Source organism: Hyla sarda, chromosome 12 (genome assembly GCF_029499605.1).
Source record: "Hyla sarda isolate aHylSar1 chromosome 12, aHylSar1.hap1, whole genome shotgun sequence".
Classification (NCBI taxonomy): domain Eukaryota; kingdom Metazoa; phylum Chordata; class Amphibia; order Anura; family Hylidae; genus Hyla; species Hyla sarda.
The window spans coordinates 9,109,700-9,133,553 of NC_079200.1; the positions used below are offsets into that span (position 1 = coordinate 9,109,700).

General features: G+C 47.5%; 1 protein-coding gene across 2 annotated transcripts in view; it reads right to left on the bottom strand.

Moving 5' to 3' along the window:
* LOC130297070 (signal transducer and activator of transcription 5B) overlaps positions 1-23,854 on the bottom strand; it is a 206,459-nt gene that overhangs the window by 67,745 nt on the left and 114,860 nt on the right. For both annotated transcript variants that reach the window (XM_056549295.1, XM_056549294.1), the window contains exon 2: positions 7,483-7,547. The gene's annotated coding sequence lies outside the window, so the exon portion shown is untranslated. The remainder of the gene's footprint in view (positions 1-7,482; positions 7,548-23,854) is intronic.

The following is a 23,854-nucleotide window of genomic DNA, read 5'->3' on the forward strand; positions in this document are numbered from 1 at the left end:
TACCTGCACAAAGCACCAAAACTGCTGCTGAAATCAGTGCAAAGCCTTGATTTACCTTTCAGGCATAATATGGATCATATGGAGAAGGCAGACTCTCCAAGCTTCTCTCCTTCATACATAAGTATCTAAGACCAGACCAGTTCATAGGTGCATAGTTAATATGGATAAAAAATGAATTAAATAAATAAATAAATACACACACTATATGTTCATCAAGTTCAGCCAAGGGAGAAAAGAAGGTGGACGAAGGGAAGGGCATGTGAGCAACCATCAACACTAAATCTATAGCTCTACTTGTGCTTCAACGTTATTTTCTTCTAGGAATGTATCTAAGCCTGCTTTGAAGTTCTCACCTGTTTTTGCTGTGAGCAGTTCCTGAGGTAGACTGTTTAATTAATTCACAGTTCGTATGGTAAAGAAGTTTTGTCACCTTTAAAGATTGAATCTTTTTTTACAGGCAAAGGGAGCATCCCCCCCCCCCCCCCTTTTCTTCTGAGGGGGTTTTACATGGAACAGCTTTACCCATTTCTTTTCTAAGGGCCATTTATATATTGACTTTGCTGCCATATCCAAGATGCTACAGACCCACTATGTGCAGCAGTAGAAGAGATTTCATTCTAGATCAGAACTTTCCAAACTTTTCATGTTGGTGACACCTTTTTAGTCGTGCGTAGCTTGGTGACACACCCCTCGCTGTACCGCCAATTGTACGTATCACGTTGCACAACATACTCAGTGCTACCTCCTGTACCATTTCATCCACCACCCCACCCCCCCATCACCCCCTGGTACCATTTCATCCACCACCCCACCCCCCCCCCATCACCTCCTGTACCATTTCATCCTCCCCTTTATTAACCCCGTGCCATTTTATACCCCCTTGACCCTCCCCTCATGCCACTTCAGTACCCTCTAGATCACCACCTTACGCCACTTTATTCCCCCCCATTGATCCTCCCTTGTGCCACATTATTCAGCCCACCCTGTGCCACAACATTTCCCTTCTTGATACCCCTATGTGCCATTTCAATCCCCCCCTTCATCACCCCCGTGCCACATCACTCCCACCCCAAACACAGATTCAATCCTGTCCCATTTCAATCCCTCCGTCCCTCTTTATCACCCGGAACCTTTAAAGTGGTACTCCGCCCCTAGACATCTTATCCTCTACCCAAAGCATAGGGGATAAGATGTCTGATCGCGGGGGTCCCGCCGCTGGGACCCCCGGGATCTCTGTGCAGCACCCAGCGTTTGTTTAGAACGCTGGGTGTTGGCGGCAGGGGGTCGTGACGTCACAGCCACGCCCCCTCGTTACATCACACCACGCCCCCTCAATGCAAGTCCATAGACTTGCATCGAGGGGGCGTAGCATGACGTCACGAGGGGCTTAACAGCACAACCCCCTGCCACCCGCTCCAGGTTCAAAACTAAATGTTCCGAATGCAGGGGCAGCGGAGAACCCCTTTAAACCACCTGATCCACCCGTGCCATTTTATTCCCCACTTTATACCCCTTTTTATTTCACTCACTCCCCCCTCCCCACCCCTCTCCTCACTGCTATTGAGTGGTGGAAGCCACCGCTGTTCACCGTAAAGCGGATCTAAAATACCATAGGCGTTGTGGTCAAGGCATGCTGGGAGTTGAAGTTTTGCAACAGCTGGAGGCACAATGAATGAGAAACACAAGTGCATAGATACCGGTTTTCAGGACAAGAGGGGTTTCTTATCTTTGCCATCCTCTCTATTAACTCCACATGTCCTAATCGGAAATCTATCATATATACAAAGAAGAGCTCACGCTGCAGGCCGAACCGATGGCGGAACTCTACCTAAACGACATAAGGCTTAATGCAGCACAGACACGGGCACGCTGCCACGTCTACTTTTCGTTTACGAGCAAAAAAACTTGGAACATGTGCCATAAATAGGACACGTTTAAAGCTCCCATTAATCACCCTAATCTCTCCCCAGATCAGTTGCACTTCACTGCTGTAACCATTCTAATCATTTCAAGCACAATTTCAACCACTAGAGGCGCCGTTTCACTGGTGTAAATTAAAAAACAACAGCAGCCAGCTGCCAAATACTACTTGCAAATTAAGGACGCGCACATTAATAGAAGGTATTAAAAGGAATAAATGTTCGAAATCCAGGTGTGTCTCCGGGGAGCGATAAAAATAGACTTTAATGGTTATTACTCATGTCTGAATTATTATTATTATTATTTTTTTATAGTATAACTGTGAAACACTGTTCTGTGAATTAGCAATAGGACTATGGACAAAAAAAAAAAATAATAATCATAATAAAAATAAAATAAAACAATAATAATAAATAATAATAAAATATAAAATAAAATATAAAATAATCATAATAAAATAATAATTATAATAAAAATAAAATAATAATAATAAATAATAATCATAATAAAATAAAATATAAAAATAATCATAAAATAATCATAATAAAAATGAAATAAAATAAAACAATAATAATGAATAATAATAATAAATAAATAAAAATATAAAAATAATAAATCATAAAAATAAAATACAACAATAATAATAAATAATAATTAAAAAATAAATAAAATATAAAAATAATAATAATAAATAATAATAATGATTTAAAAAACATCTATATATTTAGCATTTTTCTAGGCAGTGAAGAAAATACAATTCTGGGTGTTTTCTCCACTATGGGTTACATAGGAACCCTATGGGTTTCATAAGTAAACCAGCATAGTCATCGACTACATATGGCAGTATCGTTGGTATTTGTCACATCACCAGCGCTTTCATTTCTGCATTTCTTTCGACAAGGAAAGCATTGTAAAATTATGGAGTTTTGTTTATTAAATGGTCCCTGTCAAATTCAAGAACTATTTATGTTGTTATACATCTTGGCAGAACATTAACCTTAAAACGTTATCTCCTTTTTATGGAAATCATGGCTTATAAAAATAGACCACTAGGGGTCACCATACCATCCAGAACATAGACCTGTCCTAATGAAGCATCATCTTTGTCCCGGCTGAAGCACAGGCTGAGACAAGGTCCAGGAAGTGAGGGCGGGACTAGAACTCCTCTGTGCTCACTCCTGTCCTGTCTTGACCTGAACGTATCTATTTAAAAACTCCTCACCAGAGCGCTAATGCCCCCACCTTTGGAGGACCGCTCTGCTAATCACCGGCAGAGACGGGATTTCTGACCACGTCTCAGCTGGTGATTTGCCGAGCGGGCCAGCACACAAGCTAGCCTCTGAAGGTGGGGGCCGGAACACTTAAAGGGGTATTCCACCCCTAGATATCTTACCCTTTATCCAAAGGATAGGGAATAAAATGTCTGATCGAAGGGGTCCCGCCTCTGGGGACTCCCGCGATCTCCTTGCTGCACCCGGCATCTGTTTACACCGTCGGAGGCTAGTGATGTCACGGCCACGCCCGCTCAATGCAAGTCTATGGGAGGGGGCGTGACGTCCGTCACGCCCCCTCCCATAGACTTGCATTGAGCGGGCATGGCCGTGACATCACTAGCCTCCGACGGTGTAAACAAATGCAGGGTGCAGCAAGGAGATCGCTGGAGTCCCCAGAGGCGGGACCCCTTCAATCAAACATCTTATCATCCACGAGCCCTGGGGTGCCGCAGCCGAGATCACGGGGGTCCCCAGTGACAGGACCCCTATGATCAGACATCTTATCCCCTATCCTTTGGCTAGGGGATAAGAGGTCTAGGGGATGAGTACCTTTTTAAGAGAGAAGTTGCTCAATGGCACATTTAGCGGGAGAGCCAAGACCCTGTACAGAAGATTCGTCACATATCACCTATCCAGTGGATAGAAGATAAGTTGTGTTTCGCAGAGTGCCCCTTTAACAAACTGGAAATGTAATGGCAGTGACTATTGGTAAAGGTAACACATTTACATCTGTGTGTATTGCTGAAAAGTATAAATACAAACAATGATATCAGACCAACTTGCCGAATCTACATAAAGGCAACAGACAATAGTCAACTAAACCAGACGACATGTGACTGTGACGATTTAAAGCGCAACGGTCATGAACTCCGGGCTAAATAACCTACACATGGCCTTTGTACTGTGTGCAGATGGTGTATACAGAACTGTTTTCACCTTATTTCTGCCGGCTTTTATCACCCCAAAAAATGCTTTTGATCGCAGCCACACAAAGTCGGGTTGGCGTGGTGCGAGGCACGCTATGCCCCGCCGCTGCCACGCCCACCTCCCCATAGGTCAGCGCTGGGACCGCTGTATGATTAACACACAGGTCCCAGCGCATGCGCCCCTCAGCTAACGTGTGAGCCAAAAACAAGTTTATTCAGATATGCACCTTTTATCATTTATGTACTGTACTCCATGCCTGCTATCCTCTTGCTTCTTCTTTCTTCTCTCGCGCAAAGTGCGGTAAAACGACAGGCACTTTATTGTAGGATCAACGGATACAAACTTGCATCATGCAGAAGCCGACGTGTTTCAGACCGTTACAGGTCCTTAGTCATGGCATGACTAAGGACCTGTAACAGTCCGAAACACGTCGGCTTCTGCCTGATGCAAGTTTGTATCCACTGACCCTCCAATAAAGTACCTGTCGTTTTACCACACTTGGCGCTGGACATTCCTTTATCATATCACTGATCCAGTCCGGGGACGCTGCCAGCTATCCCGTGCGCTAGTGCTGGAAACACGAGGGAGTGAGCTGTCCACCTACAGTGTTGCTTCTTTCTTCTCTCCTGCAAACACGCGCAGGACAGTCCCCGTTACTAGAGGTAGAGAGGACGTGTGCTCTCGGCCTCTAGCAATACGCAGGCGCACTGAGGAGGCAGGCGGCGGGAGTGAGCATTTACATGGATACCATTTGTCGCGGTGCATGTTAGCTGAGCTGAGGGGCGCATGAGCTGGGACCTGGGTGTCAATCACACAGTGGTCCCAATGCTGACGTACAGGGGTGGACGTGGCGGCGGCGGGGCATAGCGTACCTCGCGCCACGCCTATACGACTGTGTGTGGCTGCAATCAAAAGCATTTTTTGGGGTGATAAAAGTGGGCAGAAATGGGGTAAAAACGGTGCTGTACACACCATCTGCACACAGTACAAAGGCCATGTGTAGGTTATATAGCCCGGAGTTCATGACAGTTGTGCTTTAAAGGCCTGAGACCCATGTATAGGAGCCAGGGAGGAAAGAAGGGGGGAGAGGTGGTAAAGAGAAAGGAAAAGCATGAATTAGAGCAGAGAGATGTCACTATACACCACAGCACAACGGCACCGCATAACCACAACAGTCAACTGAGAGGAAACACCATCCATGTGTAGGAGAAAAGACTGAAATTTACAGTAAATGGAAGATATCATCAGCCCCCCCAGCCCCCCACCCTCATCTCTTCTGTGCCCTGCACAAGGTCATGCGGCTTTCTGCCTCACCGAGTAATTCAGCCCGACAATCCCATAGCCCCTCCACATTCCAAGGCTGTAATTAAAGGGGTACATTCCGCCTATAGACATCTCATCCACTATCCAAATGGTAGAGAATAAGATGTCTGATCGCGGGGGTCCACTGGGACACCCCCCCACCCCCCATGATCTCCGTGCAGCACACACCATTCTGTGCTGGGTGCTGCTCCAGTCTAGGTTACACCCATTTCCCAAACTGGCTATGTGACGACTGTTTTCCCCACGTGGCGTGACGTATCCAGTCCTGGAAACCAGCGCTTCGGAGACTGGAGCAGCATCCGGTACAGAAAGCTGGGTGTTGCACGAAGATCGCAGGGAGTCCCAGTGGCAGGACCCCCGCAATCAGACATCTTATCCCCTAATTTTTTGGATAGGGGATAAGATGTCTATGTCTAACACCAATACTAGCATCGCAATTTGGGGGCCACAAGTGACGTTGAGTAGTAGGTAGTAGTCCGGGGGGAAATCTTAAGAAAAACTCTACTGGATGGACAACAGATTTATTTTGAACACATATACATCTACAAAAGTTAGGACAAAGGGATGGGTTCAGTTTTGAATGTGTCAGGCTGTGGCACTTAAACAGCTTGGCTCCACCATTTTGACACTTCATTGAGAAATAAAAAATCAGCTTCAGGAAAGAACTGACCGCGATCACGCCCCCTCGCATTACATTGGGGGATGTGGCCGTGACGTTAGGAGCGGAACATGATATCACAATCCTCCGCCCAGCATCGCCAGTCATTCGGCACAGAACGAAGTTCTCTACAAGCACCGGATGTCTGGGGTGCCGCAACAGAGATTGCAGGGGTCCCAGGCGGCGGGACCCCCACGTTCAGACATAGGGGATTGGGGATAAGATGTCGGATTGCGGGGGTCCCTCGATCTCAACTGCGGAACCCTAGACATCCGGTTGACTCCGTGCCGGAAGACTGGCGATGCAGGGCGGAGGCTCGTGACATCATAGCTACACCCCCTCAATCCAAGTCAATGCAAGTCCATACACTTGCATTGAGCGGGCTTGGCCGCGACATCACAAGCCTCCACTGTAAACAAATGTCTGGTAAAGCAGGGAGATCGCGGGGGTCCCCAGTGGCGGGACCCTTGTGATAAGACATCTTATCCCCTATCCTTTTGATAGGGGATAAGAAGTCTAGAGCGGGGTACCCCCTTAAGGGTAGGGTCACACATAGTAGGGGTGGAGTACCCCCTTAAGGGTGGGGTCACACGTAGTAGGCGTGGAGTACCCCTTTAAGGGTAGGGTCACACGTAGTAGGAGCAGAGTACCCCATTAAATGAGTACTCCAAGAAAAAGAAAAACGTACCTCCTATTTTTTTTTTTTTTATTTCGACCCACAAATAAATATATCTTTTTGTTACAACGTAGATTTTGTGGTGATATCATATCATATCGGTCTGTAGAGGGGAAATTTTAAGACTTATAAACTTAAGGAGAGGAGGGAAAAAAAATAAAAAAATTTAAGAAGAATCACCAAAATGATCCCTACACGGAGCTGAGGAATAATTTAGGTAACCCCATTTTTTTCCTTAGTTGGTCCCTAGAATATAGTTTCATCGTTCTCACTGTTCACTAAGGAGCTTACACGATTTTTATCATCGTATTCACATAGGAAATATTTTTCATGGAAACGTTTTGTGGTCGCGGTCAGTTACGGTTCTTTTTCGGTTGAGTAAAATAAACACAACAACATATTTATCCACCTCCTTAAATGTGCGCTTATATTTGTTAAGCAAGTACAGAACATTTCTAAAAAAAATTATTATTAATAATAATAAATAAATAAAATCTATAAAAATATGTGTATATATATATATATATATATATATATATATATATATATATATATCTCAATATATACATACACACACTAAATAAATACACTAAATAAATAATATTAAATAGAAAAATTATTTAAAAAAACAAAACGTATATATATCAGTCTTACAATGACATAACTGGGAGAAGTCTTACATAAGCATAACAAATGGTACTCACGTCTCAGAGGCAGGCCCAGCGTGAGGTTACACCGTGGATTAAGCCCAATAAATTCCCAGCAATTTCTGCAAAAGACAAAGAAAGAGTTAAAGCGTACCGCTCAAGTCATGAACATTTTACGAAAAAGTTGTCAAGACTGTTCTTAATTTACTCCATACATCCATTCCAAGCATATATACATAGCACCATATCCGATCAAGCCAAATGTATTTAACCAACGGGAGAAAAAAAAACTCCTACATACAATACAATTCAAAATACATGAAAAAATACTTCATACAATCAGCAGGCGCAACCACACAAACAAGTGTATACTCCATGCCAATCCAATTAAAGACAATGGGAGCCATATATGAGTGTTTCCCAGCATGCCAGGACAGCCATGGTAGGGGGGCAGTATAGGGGCCTACAACTATATATGGGGCAGTATAGGGGCCTACAACTATATATTGGGGCAGTATAGGGGCCTACAACTATATATGGGACAGTATAGGGGCCTACAACTATATATATATATATATATATGGGGCAGTATAGGGGCCTACAACTATATATGGGGGGCAGTATAGGGGCCTACAACTATATATAGGGGCAGTATAGGGTCCTACAACTATATATGGGGCAGTATAGGGGGCCTACAACTATATATGGGGCAGTATAGGGGGCCTACAACTATATATGGGGGCAGTATAGGGGCCTACAACTATATATGGGGGCAGTATAGGGGCCTACAACTATATATAGGGGGCAGTATAGGGGCCTACAACTATATATGGGGCAGTATAGGGGCCTACAGCTATATATGGGGGCAGTATAGGGGCCTACAACTATATATGGGGGCAGTATAGGGGCCAACAACTATATATGGGAGCAGTATAGGGGCCAACAACTATATATTGGGGCAGTATAGGGGCCTACAGCTATATATGGGGGCAGTATAGGGGCCTACAACTATATATAGGGGCAGTATAGGGGCCTACAACTATATATAGGGGCAGTATAGGGGCCTACAACTATATATGGGACAGTATAGGGGCCTACAACTATATATATATATATATATATATGTGGCAGTATAAGGGCCTACAACTATATATGGGGGCAGTATAGGGGCCTACAACTATATATAGGGGGCAGTATAGGGGCCTACAACTATATATGGGGCAGTATAGGGCCCTACAGCTATATATGGGGGCAGTATAGGGGCCTACAACTATATATGGGGCAGTATAGGGGCATACAACTATATATGGGGGCAGTATAGGGGCCTACAACTATATATGGGGCAGTACATGGGGCCTACAGCTATATATGGGGAAGTATGGGGGCTAAAACTATATATGGGGGCAGTATAGGGGCCTACAACTATATATGGGGGGCAGTATAGGGGCCTATAACTATATATGGGGGCAGTATAGAGGTCTACAACTATATATGGGGGCAGTATAGAGGTCTACAACTATATATGGGGCAGTATAGGGACCTACAACTATATATGGGGGCAGTATAGGGGCCTACAACTATATATGGGGGCAGTATAGGGGCCTACAACTATATATGGGGCAGTATAGGGGCCAACAACTATATATGGGGGCAGTGTAGGGCCTACAACTATATATGGGGGCAGTATAGGGGCCTACAACTATGTATGGGGGCAGTATAGGGGCCTACAACTATATATGGGGGCAGTATAGGGGCCTACAACTATATATGGGGGCAGTATAGGGGCCTACAACTATATATGGGGGCAGTATAGGGGCCTACAACTATATATGGGGGCAGTATAGGGGCCTACAACTATATATGGGGCAGTATAGGGGCCTACAACTATATATGGGGACAGTATAGGGGCCTACAACTATATATGGGGCAGTATAGGGGCCTACAACTATATATGGGGGCAGTATAGGGGCCTACAACTATATATATGGGGCAGTATAGGGGCCTACAACTATGTATGGGGGCAGTATAGGGGCCTACAACTATGTATGGGGGCAGTATGGGGGCCTACAACTATATATGGGGGCAGAATAGGGGCCTACAATATATATGGGGCAGTATAGGGGCCTACAACTATATATGGGGGCAGTATAGGGGCCTACAACTATATATGGGGGCAGTATAGGGGCCTACAACTATATATGGGGGCAGTATAGGGGCCTACAACTATATATGGGGCAGTATAGGGGCCTACAACTATATATGGGGACAGTATAGGGGCCTACAACTATATATGGGGGCAGTATAGGGGCCTACAACTATATATGGGGGCAGTATAGGGACCTACAACTATATATGGGGCAGTATAGGGGCCTACAACTATATATGGGGACCCGTTTTGTGTCTCAAGGAAATCTTGTCAGTTTTAAAACTAGGACATTAATAAAAACTGCAACATGTTACCAGATGGGGGGAAATAAACCAATAGGTAAATATCTACTATAATAAAGCTGCTGTGCACATTCTCGGTGCCCGTCTTATGATGATGGGGATAATCCTACATGTTCTTTAATTTCTCAGTGTTTAATCAGAAATCCCAGGGCCGTGGTGTATTACGGGACAATCTCTTTGTATTAAAATTAATTAAAAAAACTAAACATGAGAACATGGATCTGTCTGAACAGATGGAGGGGTCAGCAGAACAAATAATAGTCAGGGTGAAGACTTATTACAGTGTTTCCCAACCAGGGTGCCTCCAGCTGATGCCCGGAAAGCCAAAGCTGCTGAAGAAAAGTCCTATGGAGGACTTGAAACGCGTCCAGCTCGGCTACTAACGCCACATATATCCAGCCTCTATATTGGAATTCAGCTATTGCGCTTATACGGCATCGGCTTAGCCCTAGGTACTTATACGCAAATGCCGCGAGGACGCCACATACCTTCTGACCGCATCGGGGATTACCTGTACAACCTCAAAAAAACTGGATCTTTCATTATTGCTGTAACTTCTGAGACGGCTGAGTATCTATCAGCATATGCCACACATAATAGGACTGTGAATTTGAACATTTTCTCCTCGCTTTCTATGCGATTTGGAAATATTCATGGCTCATTGAAGCGCTGCAGTCCCCATTATTGAAGCGCTACAGTCAGGGGCGGACATATCACTTGTTCAGCCGGTTCGGCTGCACAGGGGCCCAGCGTGTTAGGGGGCCCCCCTAGTAGCCCAGGTCACATCTTGGGCCTCACAGTCTGGGCCCCTGCAGGGCCCCCTTCCAGTACTTCGTACTAAATGCTGCAGCAACAGGTCCCGGACCTGCCGCTGACAGCAGTAATTTACCTTTAAACCGGCCGGCCAGGGGCTGATGGGAACAGACGTGCCCCGCGCAGGCACGCACGTCTGTTCCAAGCCCCTGACGTCACGTGTCATGGCCTCTGACCCCGGCAGAAGCGACAGGAGCAGCAAACCCTCCCGCCTCACAGCCGCATCGCTGAGCAGATAAGGTGAGGAGAGCGACGGTCGGGTGCAGGGCGGGGGGGGGGAAGGGATTGTAATGATGATGAAGAGGACAGGAGGGGTGTTGAAGAGGTTGGTGGTGTAATGATAAGAAGGATTGGGGGTCTGGGAGAGCGTAGTGTTGATAAGGAGGATCAGAAGGGGGGTCAGGGGTGTAGTGATTAGGGGGTTTAATGTTGATGAGAAGGACTGGGGGGGGGTGTCAGCTGTGTAATAATGATGAGGTGCTTAAGGTATATGAGGGGATGAGGAGACTGAGGATGGAGTGCATGGGGTGTATGGGGTGATGAGGAGACTGAGGATGGAGTGCATGGGGTGTATGGGGTGATGAGGAGACTGAGGATGGAGTGCATGGGGTGTATGGGGGTGATGAGGAGACTGAGGATGGAGTGCATGGGGTGATGAGGAGACTGAGGATGGAGTGCATGGGGTGTATGGGGTGATGAGGAGACTGAGGATGGAGTGCGTGGGGTGTATGGGGTGATGAGGAGACTGAGGATGGAGTGCATGGGGTGTATGAGGTGATGAGGAGACTGAGGATGGAGTGCGTGGGGTGTATGGGGTGATGAGGAGACTGAGGATGGAGTGCATGGGGTGTATGGGGGTGATGAGGAGACTGAGGATGGAGTGCGTGGGGTGTATGGGGTGATGAGGAGACTGAGGATGGAGTGCATGGGGTGTATGAGGTGATGAGGAGACTGAGGATGGAGTGCGTGGGGTGTATGGGGTGATGAGGAGACTGAGGATGGAGTGCATGGGGTGTATGAGGTGATGAGGAGACTGAGGATGGAGTGCGTGGGGTGTATGGGGTGATGAGGAGACTGAGGATGGAGTGCATGGGGTGTATGGGGTGATGAGGAGACTGAGGATGGAGTGCATGGGGTGTATGGGGTGATGAGGAGACTGAGGATGGAGTGCATGGGGTGTATGGGGTGATGAGGAGACTGAGGATGGGGTGCGTGGGTTGAGGAGGAGACTGAGGATGGGGTGCATGGGGTGTATGAGGTGATGAGGAGACTGAGGATGGAGTGCGTGGGGTGTATGGGGTGATGAGGAGACTGAGGATGGGTTGCGTGGGGTGTATGGGGTGATGAGGAGACTGAGGATGGGGTGCGTGGGTTGAGGAGGAGACTGAGGATGGGGTGTATGAGGTGATGAGGAGACTGAGGATGGAGTGCGTGGGGTGTATGGGGTGATGAGGAGAATGAGGATGGAGTGCGTGGGGTGTATGGGGTGATGATGAGACTGAGGATGGAGTGCATGGGGTGAGGAGGAGACTGAGGATGGAGTGCATGGGGTGATGAGGAGTCTGAGGATGGAGTGCATGGGGTGTATGGGGTGATGAGGAGACTGAGGATGGAGTGCATGGGGTGAGGAGGAGACTGAGGATGGAGTGCATGGGGTGTATGGGGTTATGAGGAGACTGAGGATGGAGTGCATGGGGTGATGAGGAGACTGAGGATGGAGTGCATGGGGTGATGAGGAGACTGAGGATGGGGTGCGTGGGGTGTATGGGGTGATGAGGAGACTGAGGATGGGGTGTATGGGGTGATGAGGAGACCGAGGTTGGGTTGTGCGGGGTGTATGGGGTGATGAGACTGAAGATGGGGTGCGTGGGGTGTATGGGGTGATGAGGAGACTGAGGTTGGGGTATATGGGGGTGATGAGGAGACTGAGGATGGAGTGTGTGGGGTGTATGGGGTGATGAGGAGACTGAGGATGGAGTGTGTGGGGTGTATGGGGTGATGAGGAGACTGAGGATGGGGTGTATGGGGTGATGAGAAGACCGAGGATGGGTTGTGTGGGGTGTATGGGGTGATGAGACTGAGGATGGGGTGCGTGGGGTGTATGGGGGGATGAGACTGAGGATGGGGTGCGTGGGGTGTATGGGGTGATGAGGAGACTGAGGATGGAGTGCGTGGGGTGTATGGGGTGTATGGGGTGATTCAGTGGTGTATAGTGGTTGGCAGTATTAAATTAATAGAATACAGTGGTTGGCAGTATTATATTCATGGAGTACAGTGGTTGGCAGTATTATATTTAGGGTACAGTGGTTGGCAGTATTATAGTCAGGGTACAGTGGTTGGCAGTATTATAGTCAGGGTACAGTGGTTGGCAGTATTATATTCATGAAGTACAGTGGTTGGCAGTATTATATTCAGGGGTACAGTATTTGGCAGTATTATATTCAGGGGTACAGTGGTTGGCAGTATTCAGGGGGTACAGTGGTTGGTAGTATTATATTCAGGGGGTACAGTGGTTGGCAGTATTATATTCAGGGTACAGTATTTGGCAAGGTTATAATGATTATTGTCATCATACAGAGGATGAGGATCTACTGACAAATTAAGGAACCAATGATGTCCAGGTGTCAGACTCTGCAGAGAAGATGGAAGAAATCCTGGTGTCTGGACCAAATGAAGAAGAAAAGTAAAGACAACAGAGAAGACGTCACTCAGGTCAGTGATATCATTGTGTATTTTCCTAACTGTCCCATCAGAGTTGTAGTCACTGATATCATTGTGTAGTCTCCTGACTGTCCCATCAGCTGTAGTCACTTCAGACATGATGGGAGTTGCAGCTTTCCAACATCTGGGGAGCCACTTGAACCAAGGTGATTGGTGGGGGTCCCATGAGTCAGACCCCCACCATAAAAATGGGCTGTTTATTTTAAAATGCCTGGGCCTATTTTTGGTCCCAGTCTGGCCCTGCCTGTAAGTCACTTCTATCACTAAGGATAAGAAGCCAAGGAACCAGGGGGTGCCAAGGGGTGTCGTGCTAAGTCCAGGGGTGCGAATGTAAAGGGGAGCACTGCCCTCTGCCTCCCAGCTAGATACGGGTCAGGCTGACCTGGGGGAGTACTCACGGGGTCTGGGCCGCACACTGAGAGGGACAGGGCCACCCGGAGCCCACCTCAGGAGCCGTTCCATCCACCTGTACTGGACAAGGCAAGTGGCGACACTACACGCGCGGGGTAAGTGGAGGCCCTCCGGTGGGGTCTAGGTACATGAGGGGGCACAGTGCTGGGGGGGGGGGGGGGGGCCAGGCACATTCCTTGCACAGGGGCCCTCTGCTGTCTGTGTCCGCCCCTGGCTACAGTCCCCACCATTGAAGCGCTGCAGTCCCCATCATTGAAGCGCTGCAGTCCCCATTATTGAAGCGCTGCAGTCTCCATCATTGAAGCGCTGCAGTCCCCATTATTGAAGCGCTGCAGTCCCCACCATTGAAGCGCTGCAGTCCCCATCATTGAAGCGCTGCAGTCCCCATTATTGAAGCGCTGCAGTCCCCATTATTGAAGCGCTGCAGTCCCCATCATTGAAGCGCTGCAGTCTCCATCATTGAAGCGCTGCAGTCCCCATTATTGAAGCGCTGCAGTCCCCATCATTGAAGCGCTGCAGTCCCCATCATTGAAGCGCTGCAGTCCCCATTATTGAAGCGCTGCAGTCCCCATCATTGAAGCGCTGCAGTCTCCATCATTGAAGCGCTGCAGTCCCCATTATTGAAGCGCTGCAGTCCCCACCATTGAAGCGCTGCAGTCCCCACCATTGAAGCGCTGCAGTCCCCATCATTGAAGCGCTGCAGTCCCCATTATTGAAGCGCTGCAGTCCCCACCATTGAAGCGCTGCAGTCCCCACCATTGAAGCGCTGCAGTCCCCATTATTGAAGCGCTGCAGTCCCCACCATTGAAGCGCTGCAGTCCCCACCATTGAAGCGCTGCAGTCCCCATCATTGAAGCGCTGCAGTCCCCACCATTGAAGCGCTGCAGTCCCCATCATTGAAGCGCTGCAGTCCCCATTATTGAAGCGCTGCAGTCCCCATTATTGAAGCGCTGCAGTCCCCATCATTGAAGCGCTGCAGTCTCCATCATTGAAGCGCTGCAGTCCCCATTATTGAAGCGCTGCAGTCCCCACCATTGAAGCGCTGCAGTCCCCACCATTGAAGCGCTGCAGTCCCCATCATTGAAGCGCTGCAGTCCTCATTATTGAAGCGCTGCAGTCCCCATCATTGAAGCGCTGCAGTCCCCACCATTGAAGCGCTGCAGTCCCCACCATTGAAGCGCTGCAGTCCCCACCATTGAAGCGCTGCAGTCCCCATTATTGAAGCGCTGCAGTCCCCACCATTGAAGCGCTGCAGTCCCCACCATTGAAGCGCTGCAGTCCCCATCATTGAAGCGCTGCAGTCCCCATCATTGAAGCGCTGCAGTCCCCACCATTGAAGCCCACTATCACCGCTATCCATATGAGACGGCTGAGTCTCTGAGCAGCGATCTATCCTTCAGCTCTTCAGTACTGCAAGTATACTTAAATGGGCACTGTCACCAACTTCATTTTTTGATATGTTGTAGTAATTATGTGCTACAACATATCTGTAATATATTTTCATTATTTTTTTTTTCCCTTTTATGGGTGAATTTTACGTTTGAAAACCGGCCACTAGGGGTCTCCCTCCTAGTGGCCGGCTGCAGCGCGGCGTGACATCACCGACCGACCGATTGCCGGGCAATCTGTCCTAATTCATTTACACTGTGCTCGCTCCCTGCCTGTCAATCAGACAGGCGGGAGCGAGCACATTGGCTCCCCGACCACTGGCTGGGACGGCCACTCCTCCCGCACATGTCGCCGCCGCTGCCCCTGCACGCCCGCTGCCGGACTCTGCAGTATCTGCAAGTATGTTTTTTATGATTATTTAGGGGAGTTGGTGGTGGGTCGGAGGAGAGCAGGGGTTCCGGGTTTCAGAAGAGGGGGTGTCAGGCCCAAGGCCTGATTATTGAATCCTACATGTGTATTATAATTGTATCTGTGTGTAATGTATTATCCAAGACATAGGTGAGGGGTCATTCAGACGGTGTATCCTTTGTTTTTGTGTATTGCATTTTATTGGGGGTCTGGCTGTTTGGTATCTCCTTTGAAGTCATGCACCCTGGTCCCATCATATAATCAAACAGATAAGGGGTCAGGAAGAGAGATGCCCCACCTGGTGAGATCAGAGGGGAGGGGGGAAATGGAGTTTCCTTCCAAAGAAGCAGAGATAAGACTTAAAATGCTGGACTCAACTGTTGTTCAAGGCTGTGCCAAAGGCTGACAAGAGCTGGACTCTCACTCACAAGGACGGCTATACCATTATGCTGTAAGGACTTCATTTTTGCTTTCTGAACTTGTCTTGCCAAACTCTTTTATATATTTTTGTACCTTGTAACTGTATGTTGTTTATTTTTATGCATAGCACTGTGATACCTTTTATTAGATTAAATGTTTAATTAATCAGCTCTGGTCTTTGATCTCTAAATATAGGAGCTCACCTTTCTGAAGGAAGCTCTGGTGAAACACGTTTATCTAAGGGTTAATTTGGTGACTTGCTGGGACTAGTAGGTGGATACCCAGAGGTCTGGTGGCCTTAAACCTTGCACCATCATACTCTCTCTAATGTCTTGGCTGGACCGATAGGGTGTGATCGTGACAGGGGGGCGAGGTGTGACGGAGGGAACAGGGTAGCGCCGCATGGCACTAACTTATAGTTCATCTACACAGTGTGCCTCCCGCTGTTTCACTACTACAAATCCCAGCATGCCCTGACAGCCAATAGATGTCAGGGCAAGCTGGGAGTTGTAGTAGTGAAACAGCTGGAGGCACCCTGTGTAGATGAACTAAGGGCGGACGTCGGCCCCAGCAGGCATCAGTGGCATGGTGCCTGCTGGGGAAGTCTGCCCGGTAGTGAGCACACTACCAGGCAGACAAAGTTATTTTTAATATAGAAAAATAGAGTGAAGTGAAGTCAATTGTGAAGTGCTCCAGTCTTATTTTTAATATAGTATAAAAAAATAAAATTAAATTTAAAGCAGGGAGGGGGTTAGGGATAGATGTGCAATAGGCAGGGACAGAAAAAAAAAACTTTAAATGGGCACTGCCACCAACTTTATTTTTTGATATGTTGTAGTACTTATGTACTACAACATATCTCTAATATACTTTTATTAATTTTTTTTTTAATTAAAATTGTTTAATTTACATTTGAAAACCGGCCACTAGGGGTCTCCCTCCTACTGGCCGGCTGCAGCCTGGCGTAACGTCACGCCTGAAAAAGGACTGATGCGGTCGGGCATCGGTCCTTTTTCATTCAGCCTGCGCTCGCTCCCTGCCTGTCAATCAGACAGGCAGGGAGCGAGCGCATTGGCTCCCCGGCCACTGGCTGGGAGGCCACTCCTCCCGCACATCGCCTCCGTCGCTTTCCCTCACGCCCGCTGCCGGACTCTGCAGTAAGTGTAATTGGGGGGGGGGGGGAGGGGGGGGGTGTTGTGATGGAGGGAAAGGGGTATGGCGCAGGAGGGGGGGGGGGGAGGGAGACAGAGGGGAGGGGCTAGCGCCGCATGTAACTAATAGTTTATCTACACAGGGTGCCTCCAGCTGTTTCAATACTACAACTCCCAGCATGCCCTGACAGCCAATAGATGTCAGGGCAAGCTGGGAGTTGTAGTGATGAAACAGCTGCAGGCACCCTGTGTAGATGAACTAAGGGCGGAAGTGCCCCCCAGCAGGCATCAGTGATGTGCTGCCTGCTGGGGAAGTCTGCCTGGTAGTGAGCACACTACCAGGCAGACAAAAAGCATTTTTAATATAGTAAAAATAAAAATTAAAAGCAGGGAGGGGGTTAGGGATAGATTGGCAATAGGCAGGGACAGAAAAAAAAAAATAGGATGGTGGGAGCTACTCTTTAACATTGCTACTGTTTGCTCATAAACACTGCTAGTATACCAGACATTGCTACATTGTTACATTGTTGCCAACGGATACCACTCATTCTACAAACAGCGCATTGAACGGTACAATTTTCCACTTTACATATTTGTTTCTAATCAAACAACACGTGCGCCACTATTTTATTCTTACAGGCTGGAATATCCAGACGTGTGGCTTTTATATTGACTGTATTTTATTATATATTTTTATATTATAATGTTATATATGCAGCATCAACATACGATGCTTTTGTATGTCGGGGCCATCGCATAAACGGCTATCCGGCAGCGCAGACTGCTTCAGCTGCCACTGGATAGCCGTTTGCGGTGCCCCGTGTGGTCCGCTGACGATCACTTACCTGTCCTCGGGGCTCCGGCGCGTCCTGTTCAGGATCCCCTGCATCGTCAGCGCTCTCCATCGTCGCTGCGCACGCCGTCCCGTCATCCAATAGGAGCGGCGTGCGTAGCGACGTGATGCCGGCGACGGAGAGCGCAGATGCCCGGGAAGCAGTGGCCTTGCCGGAGCGTCGGGGGCACCTCGGGGGCGCAGCGACAGCGATGGACGGCGACATCCAGGGCAGCGGTGACGAGGGGTGACGTTCCGGAGCGGCAGGGACACGTGAGTATAACCTCCAATACCAGTGGTCTTCAACCTGCGGACCTCCAGATGTTGCAAAACTACAACTCCCAGCATGCCCGGACAGCCGTTGGCTGTCCGGGCATGCTGGGAGTTGTAGTTTTGCAACATCTGGAGGTCCGCAGGTTGTAGACCACTGTCCTATACTTTACATTGAACGGATCCCTAAACTTACGATGGTTTCAACAAACGATGGTCCATTTGGAACGGATTACCATCGTATGTTGAGGGGTCACTGTATTGTAATTTACAAATCTGTTTAACTTTGTGGAGCCGGTTGATATATATATATATATATATATATATATAAAAGTTTTTTCCTGGATAACCCTTTGAAGACAAAAGCTGTCTGGACAAGGTCTGTATTTAGGTTTAAATTCTGTTTCTTAAAGTATTGGATTGGGGTCTCTTGCTCAAGGGTTCTGTTTCGAGTTGCAGTTTGACCCCAATAACTCAAACAGGAATAAGCTGCAATATCGTCCTTTTCCTTTGTTCCACCTTTCAATCGGATCCTTAATGATTTCCGAGATACAATTCCCTAAACAATATCCAAGATTAATATTTAAGCTGGATTTATTCTTATTTCGGTTTTTTTCTTATCCCCGTGTAATGTCGTCTCCTTTGACCCACTTTGCATATTGCAGACTCGCCGCTCTTCCCGTATCTGATTAGGTCTCCCAGATTATCAATGTTATTAACGCAATGAAGAGGCAGAGAGGCGATAAGACGTTGTTTGTGCCGGGAGGTTTAAGGCCATTACACGGGCCCCCCCCCCCCCCCGCAGCATCTTGGTAAATAGCCGCCGGGATAAACATTGATATTAGAGCCGGAGTCTGCATGACAAACGCCGCATTAATCCTGGGATTTAGAGGATTAGGCTCGTGCGCTGATACACCCCTGGGGGGTAAAGGTTGGGACCAGAAGATTGTGAGGAGAGGAAACCAGATTTGTGTCTTAATGATGAAGGAGTGAATGAGAAAAAGGACAATTCATTAGAGGGGAACGGGCGGGAGGGGGATCTGTGACATTCGCCGGCTCCGTGTTATTAGGTGAAGAAGAAGGCCTTGTCCCTGTTTGTCTGCTAATGAAATATAGTTGTTGACTATACGTTTTTAGGACACCATTTTACAACCGCAATCGAGCCCAATACTGTAATGTTTCGGGAGATATGGGGGGGGGGGCTGTCTTATAGGGTCCTAGTACAGTGGTCCCTCAACATACGATGGTAATCCGTCCAAATGAACCATCGTTTGTTGAAACCATGGTATGTTGAGGGATCCGTGCAATGTTAAAGCGGTACGCCGGTGAAAGCCTTTTTTCTTTTAAATCAACTGGTGGCAGAAATATAAACATATTTGTAAATTACTTCTATTAAAAAATCTTAATCCTTCCTCTACTTATTAGCTGCTGAATGCTACAGAGGAAATTCCTTTCTTTTTGGAAACACTGATGACATCACGAGCACAGTGCTCTCTGCTGACATCTCTGTCCATTTTAGCAACCGTGCATAGCAAATGTATGCTAAGGGCAGCATGGTGGCTCAGTGGTTAGCACTGCTGCCTTGCAGTGCTGGGGACTTGGGTTCAAATCCCACTAAGGACAACAATAAATAAAGAGTCGTTATTATATTGACGTCAGCAGAGAGAACTGTGCTCGTGATGTCATCAGAGAGGATTCAAAAAGAAAATAATTTCCTCTGTAGTATTCAGCAGCTAAAAAGTACAGGAAGGATTAAGATTTTTTTTTTATATAAGTAATTTACAAATATGTTTAACTTTCTGCCACCAGTTGATTTAAAAGAAAAAAGGTTTTCACCGGAGTACCCCTTTAAATATAGGAAGTTGTACTCACCTGTCCCCCGCCGTCAACGCTGCCCTGGATGTCACCGTCCATCACTGCCGTTGCGTCGCTCCGGACGTCTCTGTTGCCTGGGATAGTCGTTCCTCATCGCCGCCATCACGTCACTACGCACGCCGCTCCTATTGGATGACGGGACGGAGTGTGCGGCGACGTGATGACGGCGATGGAGAGCACCGGCGATGCAGGGGATCCCGAAGATGACGTCCTGGAGCGTCGCGGACAGGTGAGTGACCATCACTGGAGCTTACTGGGCACAGTAAATGGCTATCCTGCAGCAGCTGAAGCAGTCTGCGCTGCAGGATAGCCGTTTATGCGATGGCCCCAACATAAAAAAGCATCGTATGTTGATGCTGCCTCGGAGAGGCCATCGCATATTGAAATTATCGTAGGTCGGGGCCATCGTAGGTCGGGGGGTCACTGTACTGAAGAACGTCCGCTGTAAGTTGCTCATGAATAATCTTTTATTATTGAATAGAAAAACAATTTTTGCAAGGTTTAATCTCTTAAGGACACAGGGCGTATCCATACGCCCGTGGGGAAATCCGGTCCCCACCGCTAACCTCACGATCGCCTGATTCGTCAGCCGGTTTTACCAGCCGACCAATCAGGGCACCTGCTCCGGGTGTCACTCCTGCAAACTGCTCCGCCCCTCTTCCGGAGGACGTGATCGGGTGCAGGAAGTGGACTACGGTAGCTGGGGACCCCGATCCCCGGCGTCCCTGTTGGGATCGGGGCCCCAGGAGCGGCGGTGACAACGAGGGACTGACCTGCAGCGGCGGCGTGGATCAGCAGTAGGTGGTGAGTGACAGCCTCCTGCTGTTGCTTAGCAACAGCTCCCAGCATGCAAAAAGGGCCTGCTGGGAGCTGTAGTTATGCAACAGCAGGAGGCAGACCACCACAACTCCCAGCATTCACTTATGGGCATGCTGGGACTTATAGTTTTGCAACAGCTGGAGACACATTTTTTCTATGGAAAAGTGTACCTTCAGCTGTTGTATAACTACAACTCCCAGCTTGCACAAACAGCTAAAGTGCATGCTGGGAGTTGTAGTGGTGCATCTGCTGGTTGCATAACTACAACTCCCAGCATGCCCGTTGGCTGTCGGTGACTGCTGAGAGTTGTAGTTTTGCAATAGCTGAAGGAACACTGGTTGTGAAACTCAGAGTTTTTTTTTACCTGACTCAGTGTTTCACGACCGGTGTGCCTCCAGCTGTTGCAAACTACAACTCCCAGCATGCACCGTACATGCTGGGAAATGTAGTTTTGCAACAGCTGGAGGCACACTGGTTGTGAAACACTGAGTTAGGTCACAAACTCAGTGATACATAACCAGTGTGCCTACAGCTGTTGCAAAACTAAAACTCTCAGCATGTACAGTCTGTCAGCGCATGCTGAGAGCTATAGTTTTGAAACAGCTGGATGTCCCCCCCCCCAATGTGAATGTACAGGGTACACTCACATGGGCGGAGGTTTACAGTAAGTATCCGGCTGCAAGTTTGAGCTGCGGCAAATTTTCTGCGCAGCTCAAACTGCCAGCGAGAAACTACTGTGAACCCCTGCCACGTGTGACTGTACCCTAAAAACACTACATTACACTAACACAAAATAAAATAAAAAGGAAAAAATACTACATATACACATACCCCTACACAGCCCCCCTCCCCTCCCCAATAAAAATGAAAAACGTCTGGTACGCCACTGTTTTCAAAATGGAGCCTCCAGCTGTTGCAAAACAACTACTCTCCCAGTATTGCCAGATAGCCACTGACTGTCCAGGCATGCTGGGAGTTTTACAACAGCTGGAGGCACCCTGTTTGGGAATCACTGGCGTAGAATACCCCTATGTCCACCTCTATGCAAGTCCCTAATTTAGGCCTCAAATGCGCATGGCGCTCTCACTTTGGAGCCCTGTCGTATTTCAAGGCAACAGTTTAGGGCCACATATGGGGTATCGCCGTACTCGGGAGAAATTGTGTTACAAATTTTGGGGGGTATTTTCTGCTTTTACCCTTTTTAAAAATGTAAATTTTTTGGGAAACCAAGCATTTTAGGTAAAAGATTTTTTTTTTTTTTTACATATGCAAAAGTCGTGAAACCCCTGTAGGGTATTAAGTTCACTTTACCCCTTGTTACGTTCCCCAAGGGGTCTAGTCTCCAAAATGGCATGCCATGAGTTTTTTTTTCGCTGTCCTGGCACCATAGGGGCTTCCTAAATGCGGCATGCCCCCAGAGCAAAATTTGCTTCCAAAAAGCCAAATGTGACTACTCCTCTTCTGAGACCTGTAGTGCGCCAGCAGAGCACTTTTCACCCCCATATGGGGTGTTTTCTGAATCGGGAGAAATTGGGCTTCAAATATTGGGGGGGTATTTTCTGCTATTACCCTTTTTAAAATGTTAAATTTTTGGGGAAAACAAGCATTTTAGGTAAAAAAAAAAATTTTTTTACATTTGCAAAAGTCATGAAACACCTGTAGGGTATTAAGGTTCACTTTATCCCATGTTACATTCCCCGAGGGTTCTAGTTTCCAAAATGGTATGCCATTGTTTTTTTTTTTTTTTTGCTGTTTTGACACCCTAGGGGCTTCCTAAAGGTGCCATGCCCCCAAAAACCAGTTCAGAAAAATGTTCTCTCCAAAATACCCTTGTCGCTCCTTCGCTTCTGAGCCCTCTACTGCGCCCGCCGAACATTTTACATGGACATATGAGGTATGTGCTTACTCGAGAGAAATTGGGCTACAAAGACAAGTAAAAATGTTCTCCTTTTACCCCTTGCAAAAATGCAAAAATTGGGTTTACAAGAACATGCGAGTGTAAAAAATGAAGATTGTGAATTTTCTCCTTCACTTTGCTGCTATTCCTGTGAAACACCTAAAGGGTTTAAAACGCTGACTGAATGTCATTTTGAATACTTTGGGGGGTGCAGTTTTTATAATGGGGTCATTTATGGGGTATTTCTAAGATGAAGACCCTTCAAATCCACTTCTAAACTGAACTGGTCCCTGAAAAATATTGAGTTTGAAAATTTTGTGGAAAAATTGTAAAATTGCTGCTGAACTTTGAAGCCTCTGGTGTCTTCCAAAAGTAAAAAACTCATAAATTTTATGATGCAAACATAAAGTAGACATATTGTATATGTGATCCCAAAAAAAATAGTGGAGCAAAGGGGAAGGTCCTGCACCACTAACAGAGCGGAGGATGCAGAGAACTTAGTGCAGAGGGGAGGTGAGTGGGAGTTTTATTATTTTCTTTTGAGGGAACTTATCAGGGGGGAAACTAGATAGTTGGGGTCATCTACCTAACTACAGTGTGCTTCTATCTAATAGGGGGGGGGGGACTCCTTACCTAACTACAGTGTGCTTCTATCTAATAGGGGGGGGGGGACTCCTTACCTAACTACAGTGTGCTTCTATCTAATAGGGGGGGGGGGGGGACTCCTTACCTAACTACAGTGTGCTTCTATCTAATAGGGGGGGGGGGACTCCTTACCTAACTACAGTGGTGCTTCTATCTAATAGGGGGGGGGGGGGACTCCTTACCTAACTACAGTGTGCTTCTATCTAATAGGGGGGGGGGGGACTCCTTACCTAACTACAGTGTGCTTCTATCTAATAGGGGGGGGGGGACTCCTTACCTAACTACAGTGTGCTTCTATCTAATAGGGGGGGGGGGGGGACTCCTTACCTA